We start from the raw sequence: 19121 nt of genomic DNA, 5'->3' as shown, positions 1-19121 counted from the left end.
ATTGTTAGATAAATGAAAGAAACGCAGCATTCATGTTAAACACTGATATCCTAGGAAATTGTCAGCCTGAATTTGACCTTATGAAGGTCTCTTGGACAGAGCAGATAAAACATAAAATAAGCTGTTGACAGGCAGAGTCCCCAAGATCAAACTATATGACTCACTTTCCCGGTAGGTCTGTGCAACAAGCAGGGCTGAAAGCTCACTCCTCCCAGCATCCAGCAGGAGGAAGACAGCTGATAAAGGCTGGGTGGTCTCCGCCTGCAGGGCTGCTCAGCCTATGATTCTTTAGAGATCGTTCGATTCCAGCCTGTAGGACACAGAAACAGAGAGAGGGAGAGAAAAAAGTATATGCATGTCAGTGTGCGTGTGTGTCTGCGTGTGTGTGTGTGTGTGTGTGTGTGTGTGTGTGCATGTGTGTGTGTGTGTGTGTGTGTGTGTGTGTATGAGTAAGGAAGGGAGAGGAGGCTGAGGGGTGAGTTAGATTGGGACAACATTATCTTCTCAGCGTCACCTGGTAATTGTGCCTCGTTCTGTTCAATCTAACTGTCCATTCCACTTAGTCTCTCTCTAGCCCCCCACACACACACACACACACACACACACAGGCAAACACACACAGGCAAACACACACACACACACAGCAAAAGGCTCAGTGACTACAGTGTGGTAGACAGCGCAGTCGAGTCATGCACACACACACACACACACACACACACACACACACACACACATCACAGAAAGACTGGTTAAACAGACACGCTACAGACTGGACAGAACACACACAAACCATGTGTGCGCATGTACACTCGTTGGGCTCATGCTTAGTGGAGTAGAGGTGACTCTCCCCATAGTCCACTACCCTCCCAACACACACACACGCACACACACACACACATGCACATGACTCGTCACCATGCCCCGGACGAGTGCAACTGCTCTCTAGCTCACTGCTCCGAGGTTGAGGGGCTCCAATTAGTCGGCTCTGGCTCTCCTCGCGCCCCCCTTTTCCTCCTACCCTCCCTCCGATTGCCCGGCTCTGCTGTCAGAGCTAATCGAGCCGCTACCACCTCCCACCGCAACAGACAGGCCTTGTCACCGCCACTCGGCAAAGGTCAGAGCCTGGCAATTAAAGCTACCCACTGGGGGGTGTGAATAGGGGTTTGGCAGCGGGGAGGGGGGAGAAACAGGGACAGTAGCAACACTGTACCAACCACTCATCATGATAACCAACAAGATTAGCTGTGGGGTGGTGAAAGCCTGACACACATACTAAAGAACATGCACATGCACACACATGAATAAAATAGCAACACATTGCATAGCTTTTTCCTTAGGTCAGAGGTCAGAGGTGAGGAGAAATAAACACACAGATGGAGGAAAAATGCTGACATCACACATCCACAGAAGCATGATGCAAACGTTCTCATGGACATCAAAGTGACAGAGCAGACACCATCTCAATCCTCTGTTTAACAGTCTCCCTGCCTCCGTCCTTGTGCTCCTCTCCTCACCTCTCCGCCTATCCCCCCTTCCTTGCCTCCCCCATTCTCTTCACGCCCTCCCTCCCTTCATCCCTTCAGTGCTCCTTCACTCCCAGCTAGACTAATCTGTGCCATCGGCCCCTCCTCTGCCATCCGTCAGAGCCCTCACATTGTTTTGACGTCTAGTTAATTCTGGCCCCGATGATTTATCAAACTCTTATTACGGCCTGCTGAAAGCCTCATTTATTGTCCTGATGTATGGTAATGATAGCCCCGTGCCACTGCCTGCCCTGAATCTTAACCAACGCACTTTTGTCCTCTCTCCTTGTCTCTTCCCTTCCTCGTGGATCCTTCTTTCTGTCTCTCTCTGTATACAGCTCCTCTGTGCTGTTGCAATATTCTCAGTGGTTTTGCCTTGTTTTCTCTGTGGCTCTACACTCTCTGTTTTTGTGCTCCTGTGTGTCTCTGTCACTTCTCTCTTTGGCTATTGTTTCCTCTTCTGAGCTATTCCATCAATGCCTCTTTTAATCCCCCCGTGTTACGGAGAAGTCGGTCATCTCCTGTTCCGTCTCATTCCACCTGTCTGTCTCATTTTGAAATGAAAAGCCTTGATGCGGCTCGGGACAAAACTGGAATGCAGCCAAACGCTAAATATCACTGTCACGGCCCTCTTCTCAACCTGATATGGATGCTCCACATCAGCTGATACATACACATCAGACCCCATAGTTACTGGGGGGGGAAGAGTCATGAGACATTTTACTCCTGCAGCAGATCATCAAATATCGCAGATCTAGAATTACCCCCGCGGCCCTGACACAAAAACAAAACACTCCTGCTGAATAATTCAGACTGCAGCAGGATCTTAGGGGCATTAGCCGTCGATGGAGTGCAATAAAAGCTGGTGAGAAATCAATGGTGCGAGACTACACTCATTGTCCACAAAGCAAGATCCATTCCTAATGTGTCTGCAGTCGTTTAAGTTGAAAGCTCCATATTCGTTATTCCGATGGTTGATATCTTCCTCTCTGATGCTCTGGCTACAAGTTTATTCTACGGAAAGACACAAGAGGAGAAACTCTAAGAATTTCTTTAATGAAAAGGCTTCTGTTAATGAAAAGGAAACCCATTAAGAGATTTTTTGATTGTATTTCCACAAGCCTTCAACTGTGCTGTTAAATGACAATAACGCCAATGAAATCAAATGAAATCAAATACGGCATTCCCAGAGTGAATGGAAGCTCCCACAGGACCTGTGAAAAATACACCCTTACTGCCTCCATAAGCATTAAGAGGATAAGCTGCTAATCAAGTGTACTTGATTACATGATCATCAGCAAATGTGAGTACCTCTATAAAAGCATATGTTCATGAACTGTCCTGTCATTATTTCATGACAGTTAGGAGAACTTTCTTATCTATAAAAAGTACATGGCAGCACAGTTCAGCTTTGCAAAGTTGCATCTAAATAAACCAAAAGATTTCTGAAACAATGACCTTTGGAAAGACAAGAACAAAATGGGCCCGTGTCCATGTCTGATGAAAACCAAACACTTTATATAAACAACATATCAACAACTCAAACCAACTCTCAAACACGGTGGTGGAGAGGTGATGATTTGTGCTTGTTTTGCAGCCACTTGATCTGGGAGCTAAACATTTGATTCTGTGAAGTATTACAGAATAAAATGTGAATCCAAAAGCTGAAGCTTGTGATCCCAAGCACAGCAACAAATCTACAAATCTACAAACTGAAAAAGAAAAGAAAGGTGGTGTTGCACTGGTCCAGACCTGTACCCAAGCTAATGAATCATGAGTTGTACGTAGCTTGTCACAGGTCTGCACAGAGTCCTGTGAAAATGTTCTCTTTCAGAGGTCACACCTCTCTAGACAGGAAACACACAACACATTCAGATGTGTATGAAAAAAATAACTCATTAATCAGAAGCGGAGAGTGTTGGCTTGAAAAATAGCAACGGTAACTAATGACTGGTTAACACTAGGCTGACAGGCCTCTTTGTTGCCTTAATACAGAAACACCTTGAGTAGATCATCAGTTCCCCAAATGACACGATTGTTTACTCTACCATTCATTCATATCTGCATCTTTAAAAATTGCTCAGAAATACATCATGATTGTTTTGTCTGTACAAAAATGTCATCATAGTATCCTTAAAAAGGCTGGCAGCTGCACTTTTGAGCTAAAGTTGCTTAACCAGAAGCAAAATGCATTTACACCTGTGGATCTACATCAGGGCTCTAGACTAACTTTTTGACATGGGCGCACCGGTACGCCTAACTTTAAAAATTTAGGCGTACCGGCACAAAAGTTAGGCGCACTCAAATTTTTCAACCGCATCGCTTAACACCGCAGTTTTACATGTGCACTTTCTTTGGGGGTGGAAGTCCATACAGACAATATTCATTTCTAAATTATTAACTAACAAACTTGTGCTTAAATTGCTTTGTCAATATTGTAGAAAATGTTAAACTTAATCATCATCTTGGCTCCTCTGACGACCTGTTTGCTGCTGCCTGCTGCTGAAAGGCAGTGGGGAGAGGGGACACTTGGGCAGTGCATTTATTGCAGCATATAATGTGTTTTCTGGATACACTGCTGTTTTTTCAGCATTCAAAGATTGATGGCACCGTGTCAGAGCTGGCTATGAATTTCAGACGGATCAGGCCTTAACTTAACACAAAAGTTATCAATAGTTCTTTTCATCTTTTCTTATTACCTACAGCTACATCCACTTCTGTCAGGCCTAGGCTGCTCACTAGGGCTGGGTATCATCACTGATTTCTATAATCCATTCGATTCCGGTTCTCAAAGTCCTGATTCGATTCAATTTAGCCTCAGACAGTCAGAAATATTATAATTCTGATCATTTATCAGTATTGACACTGTGAGACTTCATCAGAATTGTGGACATCACAGCAGATGCCCTTTGTGTCAAAGTAACTGAGAATAAAACACAGAAAAACATGAAGGAGATTTTCCTGGTCTGGCGTTTTATAGCAGATAACCTTAAAAATATTCTGCAATTTTGCATAATTTTAAAAAGTTTAAATTTCTTCAGTATTGAACAGCAGAAATTAGGCTTTCTTGTCGGAGGTCATTTAAGTGAAAAAAAGAAAAAGAAAAGAAAAAGACAGCGGCCGACAGCGCTGTAAACAACGGTAGACTGGTGGGTAATAAGCGAATGAATGATGCAGAAAACAGAGATTTGAGACGGAAACTGTTCTTGAAGTACAGAGAGAGAGAGAGAGAGAGAGAGAGCTGTGCATGAAGTGTGATTTTTATCGTGGTGGAAGCAAAACAGCAAAAGTCAGAGGGAATTCATGACGACATTGATCAAATGTGAAGCGTAGCTTGCTGCTTCTTTTGCTGCTGGCTCGGCGAATTTTGGTTGGAGAGACAAAACCTGCAGCTCAGAATCAGCGCAAAAAAGACGGAAACACAGCGCGGACCCGACGCATCAGAATCGCTAAGCTCCGACAGCGTGTCCGTGTTCGGGCCGTGGGGTGAGAAAGCCGAGAAAGACAAAGCTGATTCTGAGGCGTCGGGTCCGCTCTGTGTTTACGTCTTTGTGTGGAATCCGTTAATGAATTGATATGACTTTATTCTCTCTTCCACCTGCACTTTCAACTGGACCACGGCCAATCAGAGAGGTCCCGCCCCTGACTATCTCTGATTGGTTTAGTCCACGATAGGGGCATAATGTGTGTCTGTTGTTGACCACACGGAGAGTTGCAGAGATTTTTTTTGTTTTTTTGTTACCCGAAAATATTTGGTCGCACCCGTGCGACCAAATATTTTTTTTTAGTCGCACCACTGAAAAATTTGGTCGCATTTGCGACCAAATTGGTCGCACTCTAGAGCCCTGTGGAGTTCTAGTGAGTTTATACTGCATGACAGCGTGTGTGTGGGATGATCAAAAACAATAACAGAGACCATATTTATTGTGATGAAAGATTATGATGCAACAATGTGGCTGAGAGTATTATATTATTTATTGTAACAATAGAGCTCTGTGACTCAGAGGAGCAACTATTTGAGGCTTTGACCACATAGTCAAAACTAGGAAAAAATGCTGCTTAATAACAGTAGCAAAAGTTGTCCAAGTGTAATTCATTACTTTTCTGTTTGACAGCTGGTCTCTCTAAAAGCTATCATTACTCAGGCTATGTGATGGTACATCAGAGAGAGGGGTCATTGACCCACACAGCTCCCAGATGTACTGTATTTCTGATGATAATATCTTCTGACATGTTTGTGTCTCACTAGTGTCCTGACCGTGCTGTTTACAGAATGGAAACACGTCTAAAGCTGCGATCTCATGAATTAAAAAAAAAATCCACACTGAATATGAGTGTTTTCATGAAGGCCATGCAGGAATGAAGTGTTATTTACAAATATTGTCGTGAAGACTTTAATGTGTCAAATTCCATCCTCTCCTTCAGACCTTCCCATTGCCTCCTGCTTAGTGATCACTCTGTAGTCTCTGCCCACCACCACAGTGTTGCCTCCTGCACTGACACCTGAGGGGACTTTACTTACTTAATTGGCCTGTAACTTTACCTTAATGTCTCCGAGCATCTCATTCAAACAGAGGCTAATGAAGAGTGAAGGCAGCCTGTGTACTGCGGCCTGCAGCAACACGAAACACATGTGGCTTCAGTGGTCGATGCAGCTGTGGTGCAATTGTCCGTACATAGTCTTTATATATATATATATGTATAGGTGTGTGTTTGTGTGTGTGTGATTGTGTGCCAAGGAAGTTGGGATCACTGGTGATGTTAATGGCTCCTGACAAACTGGCGAAAGGGACTAACAAGGAAATTGAGATCATATCAGTAGACATGTCAGTTACTCACAATGCACAATGCATACCCACAGGAAAACACACACACACACACACACACACACACACACGCTTGTTTCTTTTTCTCTTCTCCTTCCCCTCCTCTCCCTCTCACCGCTGAAGGACGTGTAGTGAGTGAGGTCAGGCATTAGTACTGTTATCTGATGACTGTGTGTGTGTGTGTGTGTGTGTGTGTGCGTGTGTGTGTGTGTGTGTGCGTGTGTGTGTGTGTGTGTGTGTGTGTGTCTGTGGTGGTCATGCTATCTATCAGCCAGCTGTCTACCAGGACTCTCCATTAGGCCTTGAACCTGAGTGATGGCTGTGCCAGTCCTCTACTCACAGCGTCACATGCCCATACATCACCCTGACACACACACACGCGCACACACACACACACACGCACACACACACACACACACACACACACACACACACACACACACACACACACACACCTGGGGCTTCAAATGAATGGTACTGTGCTATGCTTCACATGTCACACTGACAAGGCTCTATTGCACACACATGCACTCGTGCGCGCACACACACATGCACACACGCATACTCATGCACACACACACACACACACACATGCACTTGCTGATCTCTTCACTCAGCACACAGGAGCTGCCGGTGGAGCTGTAGTTAGATGTGACTGCACTTTGCTGGTGACTTCATTAAAGAATATGTATTGTGCCATTAGGCAAGTGGAGGTCACCTTTAGTGTCTCAGCTGGTCTAACACACCATTCGTTCTCACACATAAAATCCAATCATCTCTTTCTCTCTTTCTCTGCCCCCCCGATTCATCCATCACCCCGTCGTTCTGCTCTCCTTGACCTAATTAGGGAAGTGATACCTGATCTTTCACCTTTCAGTGATGTCACTCGCAGGCTACTTCATCAACATCACCTCTCCCTCTCTTTCCTCTCCTGCTTTTTCATCCTGTATCACTTTCTCAGCCCTCTCCTTCTATCTTTTCTTCACCCTCTCATCTCATCTCCCCTCCCGACGCCCTGCCATCCATTCATCTAACACCCTGCAATCCTCTCTCTCTCTCGCTCCCTCACCTTGCCATCCTCCTCCACCTCCACCTCCCTCCACCTCTACTCCACTTTTCATCTCTCCTCTCCTCAGCTCCTTATTGCTCTATCAATCTCTCTGACAGAAGATCAATATCAGCTCCGCGGCTGCTTTTCTTCCCTTCCCTCTCCGGCCCTCTCTTCTCACTTTCAAGCCCATCTCCTGGTCTGCTGTAGGATCCGTTTTAGTAGGAAATGTGGCTCTCCATTAGCTCTCTCCCTCGCTCTCTGCGGCTGTTAACCATTTCCATCACGGTTTTACAGCCCGCTCGCTTTCAGCTGTTATCAAAAGGGTAAACACCCGCTTGTTTTTTATTTCCTGTGGGCCTTATTTTCTTTCGTTCTTTTTTTTTCTTACATAATTCCATGTAGTACTTCTGAATTATTCATGACAGGTGGGTACCTATGCTTGATGCATGCTTGTGTCTGCATTTGAGACCAGTTAGTGTGAATTATAAATCGGTGGGGTTTGTATAGGAAAGTAGAAACTTCATTCAAATTGTTTAGTTTAGAAAAATTGAAAATCAAAGATTTAAAAGAGTAAGCTAAAGCAGACAGACTTTTTTGGCTTACACAAAGAGCTTGTTTCTCGCCCTTCTCACAGAGCACATGTACTATGCACCAATCAGCCACAACACTGGAGCCACTTATCATTTTGTCACAGTGTAATGCCAGTGGCATTCATTTACAGTTTACTTTGAAATGTACCACCCACCTAACACACTGCTACTGACGACGATACTCCCCGATGGCGGCTTTCTTCCCCCACAAAGGAATATGTCCCCGCCACACTGCAAAAAGCGAAGCTTTATTTAAAAGCTTGAAGAACGTTAAAGAAGATCCCAAGGCGAAGACCTGGCTTCCAAATTCCCCAGATCCTGATCTGAGTGAGGAGCAAAAAAAGGCCATGGAGACCCTGCCCCGCAACCCACGTGATTTAAAGCATCCGCTGCCAATGCCACAGTGCCACAGAAGATACTCAGACATCCTGTGTGCATACTCATACCCATGGGAGACCTCTGGGAAGGACTTACATAATTTCTATGTATAAAAAAAATATAGTTTTAAATGAGCAGCTGATGAATTTATTTGTTAACCTACATGTTACATGAATGTCCCATGGGGTTAATCCACACTGAACGGGAATGAGTCGTTCCTTGTTTTGAAGCTTAGTGTAGCCTGTTGGTTGCAGACTTTAGGCTCTGGTTGCCTAGGTAACCTTTAAATGTATTAACAGCATTCTTTACTCTCATTGGCAGTCATTTCAATCACTCGCTTTAAGGTTAATAAGAGTTTATCTCAGGCCCCGCCCCCTGCCCAGTTGCTAGCATTTATTTTGCAAGTAGTTACTTGAAGTCGTAGGGTACTATCAGCTTTGTATGGTCTTTGTTTCCATACGCTTCCAAGACAATGAGCCTCCTGCAAACATACAGGACTTCTTGATAGTTTTAATCCTGTGTATAAGTCGTCATCGTTGATGAGTCTATGTTGTGGAGAAACTGGAGAACAAAAATTGACAGGACTTGGAAGAACATTCTGATTAGGTCAGGGGTTAGGGGATCATTACTGATGATGGTGTTGTGCTCTAAAAGTAGTTATAAAACTTACATTTTCTGAATCATTGGGAAAATCTCTAAAGACTGTTCTTATTTAATTGTGTTTTATTTTTGGACACATTTCTAGTTAATTTTTGTAGTTCACTAGCTCCAGGAGGTCAGAGTTCAGACGTGTGATGTCATCAGTAAGGGCAGAAAAGAGAAAAAAAAACAGTGTCTGAGACGTGAGAGCAATGTTTGCTGATGATATGCTATGCTGCCTGTAAACTCCAAACCTGAACTAAGGAGAATAAAGTTGCCAAAAGGAGAATGGAGTCATATCTCTCTGAGGGTGCAACAATGGCTTATACTTTAACAAGCTGCAAATGGCTAATAGATGTGAAGCTCCAGTGTGTAATGCACAGCAAGCTGAAATTACATTCTTGGAAGGTCTGAATGTAAGTTGAGTATCTGCATATGAATATGAACTCAAAGCATCAGTTGATAACGATCAGGCTATTTATTATCTTTATAAATGTTTCCTTACTAGTAAACAATGACTGGTGCACAGAACAGAAAATGCCTGTTGCCTTCACTGGGGGAGTAGGATGTGTTTGTGTTTCAGTTTAGCTTTAGTCAGGCATCACTTCTTAGTGTAGCAGACAGTCCAAAGTCATACTGGTATGATTTTCAATACACTTTCAGCTTTATTTCAGTGGTTTTTAAGTACTGGGACTTTTTAAGTTTGCAAATATTGAGAAATGACTATATGAGGGACTGAACCACATTTATGTTGTTTAAGAAGTTTGGAAAGAAAGTGACTGAACTCTTTAAGTTTCTCCAAGACGTTTCACCTAGTCCAGTTATTATCTTTCCAAGCTCCTTAGACTACAATCGCCTGGATGACTGACAACCTACATTTACATTGTTTATTTCACAGTAAACTATGGCCTCTTATTAATCATTCAAACACTCTGCTATATCAGTTTTACATTTACCTTATCTCCCCAAATGAAACAGAATACAAACTTTCACTTTATTTTATGCAAGTAAAAGGACTTCTTTTTAAAAGTCATCAACACATTTTTAACAATAAGCAAACCTTCAACGGTTTGATGGACAGCTCCTGTAAGCCGCTGTGGATATGAGTGTCATAGCTGCTTTTATCAAGTACCTGGTAAGGTGCCCTCTGTGGCTGTAGCGTAGCATCCCGACCCTCTGAGACAGGTTGCGACACGTGACGTCCATGCCAAAGCAGCAGTCAGACAGGCTGTGCTGCCAGCCTTTCCAATTACAGAGACATTAGCAGGCAGCGAGCGGCAGCTAATTTGACAAGCTGAAATGATGCCCATTCATATCCACCCTGCTTCACTGGCCCAGGGTAAATATTTCCCCAAGCTCAGTATAAATAGAAAGACAATATTTGAACAGCTGAGAGGAGAGACAGAGAGAGTGAGGAAGGAAAGGTAGTAGAAGGGACCTGAAGAAGAGATCTTAATCCTTTATGTATACATGCAATCCATATTCATAAAGAAGCTGCTGCTAAAGGTGAAACTAGAGTGCTGCTACACAGGAAAGAAATATTATCTAATACAAGAATCTTCTGGTCCAGGGGGTGATATGTGTTGAACCTGGATTACAGGTGCAGAGGGAAAGCTGATAACAGATTTAATAAAAAAGTAACAAGCTGAAACTAAGCATCTATTACTACTGGAATCCCATTTACAGGTTAGGACAGTGTGAAAATAAAAACAGGATGCAATGATTAAAAAAAATAAACCTGTTGGCGTTGATGTGACAGCGCATTAAAAACAGACACAAGTGTAAAGTTTGCTCATGCAAAGTGGAAAATTGTCCTGTGGTGTGACCAATCAAAATTTCAAATTCTTGTTGGAAACCATGGAAACTGTGTCATCCGGACTAAAGAGAAGAGGGACCATAAAAGTACGGTCGTGCAACAAAGTCAAGTCAATTTTATTTGCATAACTCAATATTGCAGTTGCCAAAAGGCTTTACAGACACACATGGGAGAGAGAGAGAGATCATTTGTCAGCGATGTAACATTATTTAGAGGGAGGCAGCTCCAGAGTTTGCGGGCACTATCAACAAAATTTCCACCATGTTATCAATTTCTCTCTTAATTTGACAGTGGATAATGTGCAGGTGTGGGTCAGGGCATAAACTGACAACTTGCAGCAATGTCACATGGTTCAAGGGTTTATATATGTGTAACATTAATTTAAAGCCAATTCAGAAGGATACTGGGATCCAGTAGTTCAGGTAAAATGTGCAACCCCATTTATTCACTGCCAATCACACTGATAATTAGCACTGTGCTTAATATTGAAATGAAGTGATTGCACTTGTGTTTAGAAGACAGCAAAACCTTTTCAAATCAGGCATAAAACTAACACACCTAGTGGGCCCAATATCTGGGTTTACAACAAAATAAATTAAATTCGATTTTGGTGTAATTCAATTTTAAAGTTTGCTCTCCTAAATTCAGTAATGTTATTAATTTTCAGTGTTACAGGAGCACATTTGTTTTAATTAAGTTTGATTTAATTTTATTTACAAAGCACTAAATCACAATAATAGTCAGCTCAAGGTGCTTTATAATGTAAGGTAAAACAGTAACACAGAAAACCCCAGCAATCAGCACTCAGTGGCAGAGGGAAGGAAAAACTCCCTTTTGACAGGAAGAAGCCTCGGGTAGAACCAGGCACAGGGAGGGGCGGGGCCATCTACCTTGAAAGGCTGGAGGCAAAGAAAGGAAGACACGCTGTTCCTACATGTTCCAACAACACATGCATGTTTTTGTTAAGTACAATTACATTTATTTGAAAGCCAGACTGAATTCACTGAGGATGTTATGTTTAGTTAAATATGTGCTGACATTTGCCAGGACTTAGCTAATCACTAAGGACTAATCACTAAGGATCACTGTTTCTTAAAAAAAAACAAAGAGTTTTGACCAAGGTGATTTTGAACAGAGGGACAGAATAATGTAGTGGGACTTGTTAATGATGGTTGATTTTTAAAGACTGCAGTTCAAAAGAGGAGTGGGGACAGGATTAAGTGGTGAGGTGGAGTTTTTATTCACAGTCTCAAACAGTTCTGACAGAAATGAGAGAAGTTTTGTTCACAGCTGGTGATTTTACACAAGGTTGTCTGTAAGAATTGCAGCTGTTTGAGATAATAATACCTGCTCTGTTAAAAAACTAGGCAAATTCTTCACATCTTTTAGGGGAATAATTGAGCTGTTGCTTGTCCTTCCACTTTCCTTGGTAGATTAAAAAGCATGAGGTCATGGAGGACAATACTCTGTTTCCTTATTTATCTGTATTTTTAATTTTAAAAATTAATTCCATCTGGCTTTTCTGATAGCTTCTTTTATGAGATGCAGCAGATTTTTTATGAGCTGGATGATGGATAGTTTGAGCAGACTATTTAAATGTATATTAGATTGAGTAAATTTGTCGTTATTTTTTGTAATAACCGCTTGTGTCGCTGGTGTCTTGGGCTATATTGATGCCACATCATGTATCATGCGACACAGTCTTTGTGGCACTTTGGCTGGTCATGCACCTCTCAACTTTTGTAACCTGGCATGTTGCGCTGCAGCTGCAGCTGGTTTGAAGACATGAGGGTAAGATTGTCAGTTTTTCGCACCCTCTTAATGATATTAAGAGGCTCAGAGACATACAGATATACAGAGAGAGATGTTGAAACAGTTTGCAACTTGAGTGTGTGACACTTATTGTTCGTGGAGAACACTGCAGCGGTTTCCTGCACCTTAACAGTGGGTGACACAGTGGGTGATACAAGTGACAAGTGTTCAATTCAATTTTATTTATACAGTGCCAAATCACAACAACAGTCGCCTCAAGGAGCTTCGTATTGTTATGAAGACCCTACAATAATACATACAGAGAAAAACCCAACAATCATATGACTCCATATGAGCAAGCACTTTGGCCACAGCGGGAAGGAAAAACTCTCTTTAAACAGGAAGAAACCTCCGGCAGAACCAGGCTCAGGGAGGGGCGGGGCCATCTGCTGCGACCGGATGGGGTGAGAGAAGGAAGACAGGATAGAAGACATGCATGAAAGACGAGGCTTGAGCAGCGAGCGAAGCAACCATTGCGGCAGGTATACTCGGGAGTTTGAAGTAGCGTTGTCCACAGATCATAGGCAGGGTTCAACACATACTTAAATTTGAGGTTTATGCAAGCCATCAATGCCACACAGGCTTTAGGAAGCGCAATGGAAACCTTAAAGAAGTTCTTAGAGATTTTATTAGTCCAAAAACATGAAAAATGTACACGACCACTTTATGAGCATTCTACCAAGGATGTAGGATGCATGTCACATAAAATGTTTTGCAAGTCACATTATCAGTAATTGTTTGCATACATGCTAGCATAGGCATCAGTCACCCAGGCTTAGAAACCAGCTGGTGAGGGAAAAATCCATAATTCCTGCCCGTTTTCCAGCTGTAACTTGGTGAAGTTGGTTGCAAAAACGGTGCTTCACCAAAAACCTCTCTGTGATAGCTTTGATGGCCAGCAGATTTCTGTTGTTGCCAATAGTTTGCATGGAAAGCACAGAAGTAAAATTGCTTCTTTTTTCCTTTTACTTATTACACTTAAACTGCACAACTCTGCAGAATTACAATTTTGGGGATATTTTGATAACCGTCCTGTATCACTGATATATATCTAACATATGTGATAGCTTTTAAATTGCGATAGACCTCCAGTCCTCAAAGATAGAAGAATTGGGAGGTTGTGGAGACACTTTACTGCAATAACCAAAAATGAAACTCTCCTGGATAAGTAAGCAATACATTTCATACAGTAGTTATTATATCACATAACTGATGAAACAGCACAGTGAAAATATGATAAACAACATACATAAAAGCCTGCTGCAACACAAAGTATGTCTGAGGAGGTGAGTGATTAACTCTGGTGCATGGATGGTTTCCCAGTCTTTTGACTTCCTCACACTGGGAGCCAGTCCTCAGTTATGTGCCATGCTGTTCCATTGTCCTGTCATATGGATGGATGGGACAGAGAGCAGCCAGAGAGGCTGAAGCCAGCTCTATTATGTATTACATTCTGCTTGTGCACTTACTCCCACTGCACTCTGTCTCCCCTAACTCCCATCCCTGCATCCTTAGACAGAGAGACAGACCAGCAGGCAGAAATGCTCATTGTTCCCTTGGGGCCTCTATTGATCCTGCCAATCACTTCATTTACTGCCTTATCAATGCTGACTCCCACCTCTATTCCCGCCGGTCCAGACCCCGATCAATCCGCGTTTGGCTGAGTGCATGTTCGACTGAAAGCGCATGAACAGAACAAAGCACACACTTGTGCACACACATATACATAGAGACTAACACACAGGCCTGGAGAGAGAACACACACAGATGGATCATTAATCTTGGCCAAAGACAGGTGTCAGTCAAAGAAGGTCAGATTGAAGGAAAGCAGAAAGAAGAAGACAGAGAGAGAGAGAGAGAGAGATGTCAGAAAACTGGCAGGTGGCTGATAACTGCATGAAAACCCATCACTTATCAGTCAGTGTCACACAAGCACACACACACATACACCAACCCACACTGAGATTTCTGCTTTTAATTCTTATTGGCCATCAGTGTAACAGATGTGAGCAGGATTGTTAAAGCTGGTGTATTAATTTCGGCACAGACTTTTAAGTTATACAAAGGTTTAAGTTATACAGATTTTTGGAAAACTTCATGTCAAATATTCTTTCTGCAAGATTTCACTGGAGGGGCGATCTGGCAATGCGCATGTTTCTCCAGATCCAAGGCATCTATTAAATCTAGTAAAATAATGACCAAATTAAAAAGGATGTGGAAAGCCTAATGTTCTTAAAAAAGGCGCATGATTTAGCGGGTGAGTCAAATATCAGAAACAAAGAGGAGAAAAAGAGAGGAAAGGATGTGGGTGGGAGCGCGGGATGAAAGGGATGGTGATTAATGATTTTAACAGAATTCTCCGGGGAGTTTTTATCCCATGACAGTGCAAAACTGCAAAGTGAGGTGACTCACTTTATTTGCTTGTACTTACTGGGTTCTTAAGGGTTTATATGGGTGTATGTTTTCATTCAACGAGAACCTCTCACCAAGACGCCTCCTGTATGGAGAAACTAATCGCATGCATTGCTCAGCTGGGATTTTGGCTCATTCTTCCACAAAAACAAACTTCAAATCTTGAAAGTTCTGTGGCCTCTTCTATGAACACTGAGCTTGAGTTCTTTCCATAGACTTTCAGTTGGATTCAGCTCAGGTGATCAGCAGGGCCATTTTCTTTCTCTGAAGCCAACTGAGAGTTTCCTTGGTTGTGTTTTGAGATCATTGTCTTGCTGAAACGTCCATCCTCGTTTTATCTTCATCATCCTGGTAGATGGCAGCAGATTTTTATCAAGAATGTCTTGGTACATTTTTCTAGTCATCTCTGTGTGTTAATATCTCCAAACTTCACTGTTGGTGTGCTGTTTTGGGATTATATGCAATGCCTTTTGACCTGCAAACATGGTCTATATTATTACATCCAAATTTTGGTCTCATCTATCCAGACTATATTCTTACAGTAACAATCCTCAATGTGCTTTTTCTTCAGCAATGGAGTCTTGCGTGGTGAGCGTGCATACAGGACATGGCGGTTGCATTACTTTCTGTTTACTCTGAAACAGTTGTACCTGCTGATTCCAGATCTTCCTGCAGCTCTCCACAAGTGCTTTTTGGCTCTTGGACAACTCTTCTGGTAATTCTTTTCTTCCTCTGTCTGAAACCTTGCAGGTCTTGTTTGGTTGTGCTAAAATGATGTTCTTCCTCTGGATTATGACCCCAACAATGACCAGTAGAACCTTCAGCAGTTTAGTAATTTTCCTGTAACCAAAGCCATCAGCATGTTTGCAACAATAAGGCTGTGATGGTCTTGAGAGAGCTCACTGCTTTTACCCATCAGGACATGCTTCTTGTGTGACACCTTGTTATAGGCCATCAGTTGGGACTGAACCAGCTGATGTTAATTTGCACTAAGTGGGAGGATTGCTTTCTAATCACTGACTTTCCCTGCCTTTTTGCTAATCCCTTTCTTCATGTGTTCAATATTCCTTCCTCTGTCATTTCTTATTATTATGCACGTGTACATGTAACTCATTACAAGAACAACCCTAAGACTTTATAATGCTATAATTCTACAAAAAGGAAAGGTTTCTAAATTTGTGGTGCAAAATCTGTTGTAAGTAATGCAGGTATTCAAAATATACATGTTCATACCAATGACAAAAATTTGCCAAAGAAGAATATGAGTTCTAAAGAACCTCGACGCAACTGCTGTCTCGATTTGGCACAGTACAAATTAAACTGAACTGAAGATGATGCTAGTAGATGCTAACCGAACCATAATGCAAGGGGTGCTGCTGACTTGGTGGATGTTAAAGAGGTTAAGCAAACTGGCAGGATAAGGTTGTTAACAACAACACAATTCTGCAGCATTTGCTGGCCGTAAGGCAAAAAACACTGGGAGCATGGTGCAAAAGTTATGTGTATAAATGCCCATAACCTAATCAACCCTTTAAAGGCCCTGGATGTTTGAAGTGCAGACTTTGTTCTTAGTTAAAAAGAGCCAGGGGACTGTTCTCGGTCACTGTGCCAAATATTACAGCGCTTTGCCGCATGTACTCAATGGTAGAAGAAGATGAAAAAGAAGATGAGCTACAGCTGAAGGCAGGCCACTTTATCCCAACATGTCAAAAGCTTTTGCCCAATCAGCGTGCTAAATTTCACAGCTTTTTAACAAAGGATTCAAAGAGCCACCAAAGGGTCCAGTGGCACATAAAGCAAAAAAGCAAGACAGTAATGATCCCTTTGCAACCTTTTTTGTCGACCCACAACTTGGAATATAATGGTAAACGTCTGTATCAAGGGAAAACATCTGGACTTGTATGTCTGTCAGGAATGTCTAACTAATGAATCCTGAAGAACTGTGATGAGTGGTTATTTTTCTCTTTGTCCCTCTCTTCTTCCCTATTCTGTCTCACGAGCTGTCTGCACTCCTCATCTCCTGCCGAGCTAATATGTCCAGGATTAATAAATCACAAGTGACATGTGAGCAGTGGCTTGGCGCTGCACGGACCCGAATAGTCTCTGATTGAAATCATTTGTTTAAATCTGTCATTTCCAGCCCTGCAAGTAACGTTTTGAGATTCCACAACATGACAAAGCTGTGAAGCTGATGTGTGGTTGAATGAATCTGTACTTTCTATTCCCCCTTCGTGGGTGGCTTTTGAAAACAGATACTCATGGACCATCTGGGTCTTGGTGAAGCAACCAACTTATTACTAGAAAAACATGTCAGCTACCCTGGATCTTCTGAGTGTGATATAATACATGCTTAGCAACAGCAAGTTATTGTGATGCTGTTAATGTCCCTGCTGCTTTTTAGATTTTACTCTGTGGCATTCTGAAAACCTGATAAAACAAACTGCTCTGTGTTTCTACATGAGATTTGAAAGAATCCTTTGCTTTATTTGTCTTTACCAAATAAATAACATAACCTGGTGATGGTGAGAGTGCTCACATAACTGGCCAGTAGCTGTTGAGCTAATGTTGCATTCATAGGTGTGTAGCCCAGCAGTTTATTCACTTCTCGGAGGCCTTTTTGGTGACTCTTTGCAAATAAAAAACACACATTTCTTTAAATTGCATACTACCACTTTTATTCTATATACATCTATGCTAGTAACTGTTTTAATTGCACTTACTGGCTCTAATACAAAAGTCTTTCTAGAAGTGAGTATCAGCATGGAGGAACCCTTCCATGTCATTGGGACATGGAAACTGTGTGAAATGGAGGTTTAGAATCAAATTGAGGGGAAGAACAGAAAAACCTTTGTTGTTCTCCTCTTTCAAACATAGAAAAAAAGCCTTAAAGTGCTCCCAAATTTCCCAGTTTTCACTTTTTTGATGTGTAATTCTGTCAGATTTCAGTTCCAGATTCTTTGAGTTTAATCTAGACCAGCGGTCCCCAACCCTCGGGCCATGGACCGGTACCGGTCCGTGAGTGGTTTGGTACCGGGCTGCGAGAGTTGAGGCTCAGGTGTGAAATTCATGGTTTCGTTAACTCGGTTTCCCTGGGTCTTTTCCCGTGTGTTATGAATAAATCTTCTTTTTTTGGTACTGGTTTTATTTTGTTGTATTTATCTGTGACACTTTACAGGCCGGTCCGTGAAAATATTGTCCGACATAAACCAGCCCGTGGCGGAAAAAAGTTTGGGGACAGCTAATCTAGACCGATACTCTACCTACTTCACTTTTGTGCAATGACAAATTCCACTCTTTTGGACACCCTTGCTCACAATGCCCTAAAGAATAAGAACTGAACAATGCCAGCTGTAGAGGGTTCTCGTATAAGACCATCCACACATTGCTCGAGAGTTGGCCACCATATCAGAAGCAATACAATCAATGGTTGTGGGGAAAAATATCTATTCCCTGATTAGCTGGCAATTGCAAAGAGGATTTTACAAAAAAAGGCCTCTTTGCAATTGCCTTGGTCGCTAGCAGATTGATGCGGTTGCCTGTAGTTTGGATGGAATACCTTGGCTTGTCTGCAGACACTAACTACAGTAAAGCAGCAGTAAAACTTGAAAATGTGTGAACCAGAGAACGTTTCACTTCACAGCTAAAGCTGTCCCTCAGTGATGCAGTAAACATAATTCAAAAGGTGTAACTTTTTTTGAAGGTCAGTGGTTTCCATTTCTAGTTTGACTTGTACTTGTACTTTAATTTCGACTCAGAGAGTAGTTGATGATGCATGTTCCATGCAAACTACAGGTCATTGTAGCAATATGCTAATGGAAAAGCTATTCCAAGGAGATTTTTGAAAGCTGGTAGGGAAATATACATTTTCTACCAGGGAGACCAACTGGTTTCTAGGCCTGTGTGACTTTGTGGGCCTTTAGCCATATATTTCCCAGCAACTGCCATCAGCTTCCAGGAACCACTCGCCAACTTGTCAGGGAATACACATTTTTTTCCCTGAAGACTACTGGTTATCAGAGGGTCACTGACTGGTCTCCTGTGTGACTGAGGACTTATTTGCCTGACATTCCTTTG

At 42.4% G+C, this 19121-nt stretch overlaps 1 long non-coding RNA gene across 1 annotated transcript in view; it reads right to left on the bottom strand.

Moving 5' to 3' along the window:
- LOC120443044 overlaps nt 1-19121 on the bottom strand; it is a 34862-nt gene that overhangs the window by 3405 nt on the left and 12336 nt on the right. The window contains exon 2 of the long non-coding RNA XR_005615092.1: nt 165-310. This is a non-coding gene — a long non-coding RNA (uncharacterized LOC120443044). The remainder of the gene's footprint in view (nt 1-164; nt 311-19121) is intronic.

The sequence above is a fragment of the Oreochromis aureus genome, linkage group 12, assembly GCF_013358895.1.
Source record: "Oreochromis aureus strain Israel breed Guangdong linkage group 12, ZZ_aureus, whole genome shotgun sequence".
NCBI classification, from domain to species: Eukaryota; Metazoa; Chordata; class Actinopteri; order Cichliformes; family Cichlidae; genus Oreochromis; species Oreochromis aureus.
This window is presented reverse-complemented; position numbering and strand designations above follow the sequence as displayed.